Raw genomic sequence first — 6000 nt, forward strand, 5'->3', positions numbered from 1 at the left:
AAAATAATAAATGGTACTGAATAAGTCACACATGTCTGGTACAAAGCTGTTTATAGAACATTTTCTACTGCCATGGCACTTGAGGGTTCATAGCTAACTGCTTATCAGCAAAATAAGAGCTTAAATTCCTCTTTTACAAAGCTCTCAGTGTCCTGGGTTCAATCAAAAGTCAGACCTCAAAGGGAGGGAGAAGGGGGAAGCAGGCAAAATGGGAAGCCAACCTTGCTGTTCTATACCGTAGAATAACAAGGACTCTATCAGCTTGCTATTTAATATGCCACAGAATCTGTAGATTGCTTTGGGTAATATGGACATTTTCACAATGCTAATTCTTCTGATCCAAGAGCATGCGATATCTTTCCATCTTCTTGTGTCCTCTATAATTTCTCTCAACAGTAGTTTGAAGTTCTCTTCATAGAGATTTTTCACATTGTTGGCTAACTTTATTCCTAAGTATTTTAATTTTTTAGTGGCTATTGTAATTGGGCTATCTTTCTTGATTTCTTTTTCTGCATGTTCACTGTTGGAGTATAGAAATGATACTGATTTTTGTGTGTTGATTTTGTACCTTGCAACTATGCTGAAATCATTTATCATCTCTAAGAATTTATTTTTAGAGACTTCAGCTGTGCAAGATAGGATCATATCATCCACAAACAGGGACAGTTTGACTTCATCTTTTCCAATCTGGATGTCCTTTATTTCCTTCTCTTCTCTGATTGCTCTGGCTAGCACTTCCAACACTATGTTGAATAGGAGTGGTGAGAGTGGGCATCCTTGTCTAGTTCCTGTTCTTAAGGGAAAAGCTTTCAGCTTTTCCCCATTCAGGATGATATTGGCAGTGGGTTTATCATATATGGCTTTAATTATGTTGAGATACTTTCCATCTATACCTAACTTGTAGAGAGTCTTTATCATGAACAAATGTTGAATTTTGTCAAATGCTTTTCAGCATCAATAGAGATAATCATATGGTTTTTGTCTTTGCTTTTATTGATGTGGTGTATCACATTTACTGATTTGTGTATGTTGAACCAACATATAATCCCTGGGATGAATCTCACTTGATCATGGTGGATAACTTTGTGTCTGTGTTGCTATATTCTGTTAGCTAGCATTTTATTGAGGATTTTTGCATCTATATTCATCAAGGATGTTGGTCTGTAGTTTTCTATTTTTGATGTATTTTTGTCTGATTTTGGTATCAGGGTGATGTTTGCCTCATAGAGTTTGGGAGAATGTCCTCTGTTTCAATGTTTTGGAATAGTTTGAAGAGAATTGGTATCAATTCTTCTTTGAAGGTTTGGTGTAACTCTGCAGTGAATCCATTCAGTCCTGAGCTTTTCTTTGTTGGTAGACTTCTGATAACAGCTTCAACCTCTTTTATTGTTATTGGTTTGTTTGGGTTTTCTATATATTCTTGGCTCAGTTTCGGTAGTTTGAATGAGCCCAGAAATTTATTCATTTCCTCTAGACTTTCAAGTTCATTGGCATATAGTTGTTTATAGTAGTCTTTAATGATTCCTTGTATTTCAGAGATATCAGTTGTAATATCACCTTTTTCATTTCTAATTTTTGTTATCTGGGTCTTCTTTTTTTAGTGAGCCATGCTAATGATTTGTCAATTTTATTTATCTTTAAAAAAAAAAACAACTTTTTGTTTCATTGATTTTTTGTATCATTTTTAAGGTTTCTATTTCATTAAGTTCTGCCCTGATATTAATTATTTCTTTCCATCTACTAACTTTGGGTTTAGATTCTTTTTGTTTTTCTAGTTCTTTAAGTTGAAGTGTTAGGTTGTTTATTTGCCATCTTTCCATTCTTCTGAAGTAAGCAGTTAATGTGATAAATTTCCCCCTTGCTACTTCTTTGGCAGGATCCCACAGGATTTTGTATGTTGTGTCATTATTTTCATTCGTTTCAAGAAATTTTTTGATTTCCTGTTTAATTTTGTCTTGGACCCATACATCATTAAGTAGAATGTTGCTTAATTTCCATGTGTTTGTATAGTACCCAGAGTTTTGTTTGTTATTTATTTCTAATTTTAATCCATTGTGATCTGAAAGAATACATGGAATAATTCCAATTTTTTAAAATTTGTTGAGACTTGATTTGTGACCTTATGTGTGGCCTATCCTGGACAATGTTCCATGTGCTGATGAGAAGAATGAATATTCTGAGGTTTTTGGATGGACTGTTCTGTAGACATCTGCCAAGTCCAATTGGTCTAAAGTGTTGTTAGATCCTGTGTTTCTCTATTGAATTTTTGCCTAGATGATCTGTGCAATGATGAGAGTGGGGTGTTCATGTCTCCTGCTATTATGGTGTTAGTGTCTATCTGATTTAGATCTAAAAGTGTTTACTTTATAAATCTGGCTGCTCCAATGTTGAGTGCATACATATTTATGATTTTTACATCTTCTTGACAGACAGATCCTTTTATTGTTATATAATGGCCTTTTTAATCTCTTTTTATGGTTTTTGTTTTAAGTCTATTTTATCTGATATAAGAATAGCTACTCCAGCTTGTTTTTCATTTCTATTTGCATGGTATACCTTTTTCCATCCTTTTATTCTTAAGCTTATGTGTGTCGTTACAGGTGAGGTGAGTCTCTTGAAGGCAGCATATTGTTTGGTCCATCTTTTTAATCCAGTCATTTCGTCTCTGTCTTTTGAATGAAGATTTTAATCCTTTTACATTTAGAGTTATTGTCAAAAGGTGTTGATTTACTCCTAGCATTTTATTGATTTTTGTTTAGATGTCTCAAGTTTCTTTTGTTTTTTTCTTTCTGATTTTGTTTGTCTTCTGTGTTTGTTGGTTTCTTGGAGTGGTAGATAAACTATTTTTTCTCTTTATTGTTGCCATTTTTGTTTTCCTGGTAGGTTTTGTTCTTTCTTGAGTATTCGTGGCAGTGATGATTGTTTTTCAGGTATCAAACCCAGTACTTCTTTGAGAATTTCTTGTAAGGCTGGTCGTGTGATAGTGAACTCCCACAGTTTTTGTTTGTCTGAAAAATATACTATTTGTCCTTCATTTTGGAAGGATAGCCTTGCTGGGTAAAATATTCTTGGCTGGCAATGTTTGTCCTTTAGGATTTTGAATATATCTTCCCATTCTTTTCTGGCTTTTAGGGTTTCTGATGAAAAGTCTGATGTTAGTCTGATTGGGGCTCCTTTATAGGTGACTCACCACTTCTGTCCTGCTGCTTTGAGGATTCTCTCCTTGTCTCTGAGTTTTGCCAGTTTGACATATAACATGTCTTGAAGAGGACCTTTTTGAGTTGAATATGTTTGGGGAACTTTGGGTCTCCTGAATGTAAAGATCTGTGACTTTCCCTATACCTAGGGAGTTTTCTGCTATTATTTCATTGAATATATTTTCATTGCCATTTCCATTTTTCTCCCCTCCTGGAATACCCATGATTCAGATATTTGAGTGCTTAATGTTGTCTGTTATCTCTCTTAGATTTATTCAATTTTTAAAATTATTTTTTTTCTGGTCCTCCTGTGTTAATTCAAACAGCCTGTCTTCAAGGTTAGAAATTCTCTGTTCTGCTTGTTCTAGCCTGCTGGTTAGACTCTCCACTGTGTTTTGTATTTCATTGAATGAATCCTTCAGCTCCACAAGTTCTGCTACATTCTTTTGCAGGGCATTAATTTCTTTGTACACTTCTTCTTTCAGGTCCTGTATATTTTTTCTCATTTCATTGTGTTGTCTAACTGAGTTTTCTTGTATTTCATTTAGTTTCCTTAGAATTGCTTCTCGAAATTCCTTGTCAGTCATTTCAAGGACTTCCTGTTCTATAGGATCTAGAGCTCAAGAGTTATTGTTTTCCTTTGGTGGTGATGCACTTTCTTTATTTTTCATATTTCTTGTATCTTTCCTTTGGCATTTAGTCATTGTGGCAGCAGGTATCATGGTCCACTCATTCCACCCTGATGTCTGGCATGGATCCTGAAGGGATTGCCAATTATGGGCAGCAGGGACTATCCTGGATGGGTGTCCTGCAGCCCCTGCCTGTTCCAGCATGACTAGCTCAGGGTGTGTTGGCCCAGTGGGTCTTGGGACACTCTGGGTGGTGGGCACTGGCCTGGGCTGGGGGTCTCCTGGCACCTGCCTGCTCCAGCACAGCTGATTTGGGGCATGTGGACCCAGTGGCTCTCAGGCCTCTCTGGACAGCAGGCACTGGCCTGGGCTGAGGGATCCTGTGGCACATGGTTTCTGCCTGTTCCAGCGTGGCTTTTGGATCTCCAGTTGTTGATTTTTAATAGCTGCAAGTTGGTTGATTTGGGGGAGAGAGCGATGCTAGGAACTGTCTACTATGCCATCTTGAACAAAACTCCCTCAAAAATATATGCTTTTGACTCTCCAATGAATTGTGCTTACTTTTGATAAAAACAAGCAAGTACTTCATCAGACTCACATGTAACTACAAGATAATCATGATTTATTAGTTTGAGTCTTTCATAATAATAATTAACTTCATCAGTATAATATGACATAAAATTTACTTATGTTGCTTTCATAACTGTTTTTGATGACTACTCTGCCTAATTCAGATAAAAATTAAAATCTAAATATTTAAATTAATAATTTGGACTGGTTGAAGAATTGGTTGCAATAATACTTGAATTCTTTTCATACTATGCTTATAGCCTATGATATCATTGATTGCTGGTAATGTACGTTATTTATTACATTTAACTGTTGATTCATCTGCCTGTTCCATTTAATTTTTTCTTTTGCTTCCTAAATGTTAGCATTTGCCTACAAATAGAGACAGACCTGTCCATGAGAACTCTCAAGAGACAGAATCAAACTGCTTCATTACACTCTCTAGTGAGAAGAAAATATAAGCCTCCTGGGGCAGGGTGGCAAGATAAGGATTCAGAACATGGAGAAGAATTTAAGTATAACATATTCATATCTCATTGCTTTTTAGGACAGAGAAAGATTCAAATGAATCATCAGCACAGTCATGTGTGCTTCTTTGTGTGTGTGTATGTATATGTGTGTGTAGCTGAGAGCATTGCTAGTAGGACATAATGCTCTCTCATGAGATGCACAATTTTCCTGAGATTATACATGGTCCCTGATTGCAAGCAAAGCATCTCAGTGCAGAGTCTTGGAGGTGAGGATGAGGCAGATCTACATCTTCTGAATTTTGGGAAGTTATAAGGATAGGGTACAGAGAAAATCATGGAGTGGTTCATCAGAAGAAGAAAACATCATCTACTTTTCCCCCTCAGATGTTATGAGTAAAGGTACGTTACTTAACTGATGTCTGAAGAAAAGAGGGCTATGGAACACAATGAATTAAAATGTTAAAATGGACAGCCAATACCTAAAGAATTTTTCAGTTTTGATCATTGATTTAATTACTTTTCACCTAACAATTTCATAGGACATTGATATTTCTCTTCTTGTTGGAGAGTGAAAATAACTGGATTATACTCTGCATGATAATTTAGTCAAAAGATAAAACAATTTCTACTGTGTTTTGTTAAGCTGTCACCCAGCTAAATACTAGGTCCTTGACGAAGTGATTATGGGGTAGTTGTAGAAAGCAATGGGTTAGCCAATCAATAATCTTTTAATGATCAATTTATATAAATTGTATGTACTGTTGAAGTATTTTAGAAACAAAGATCACATAAGAATGAAATTAGCATTTATTGAGTGTTTCTTGTGTACCAGGCACTGCACTATGTGCTTCAGATATAATATCTAATAGTGTATCACATGTTCTCCTTTGACTGACATGAAAACAGATGAAATAAGTGACTGAGCCAGTCAAGAAAGTTTTCTAATTATGTGGAGCTAACCAAAATGAATCACTTGTGTTGAATTACTTCTTAAGCAGAATTATTTAGAGTGTGTTTGCCTTGGATCTTGGGGCTGTGTAAGGTGGCATGTGAAGCCAAGCCATTGAGCTGTTCAAATTATCTTAGCTCCCTTCTGTGTTTCTTTCATATATCCAATTATCAAAACTCCATCCT

This window comes from Cynocephalus volans, chromosome 5 (genome assembly GCF_027409185.1).
Source record: "Cynocephalus volans isolate mCynVol1 chromosome 5, mCynVol1.pri, whole genome shotgun sequence".
NCBI classification, from domain to species: domain Eukaryota; kingdom Metazoa; phylum Chordata; class Mammalia; order Dermoptera; family Cynocephalidae; genus Cynocephalus; species Cynocephalus volans.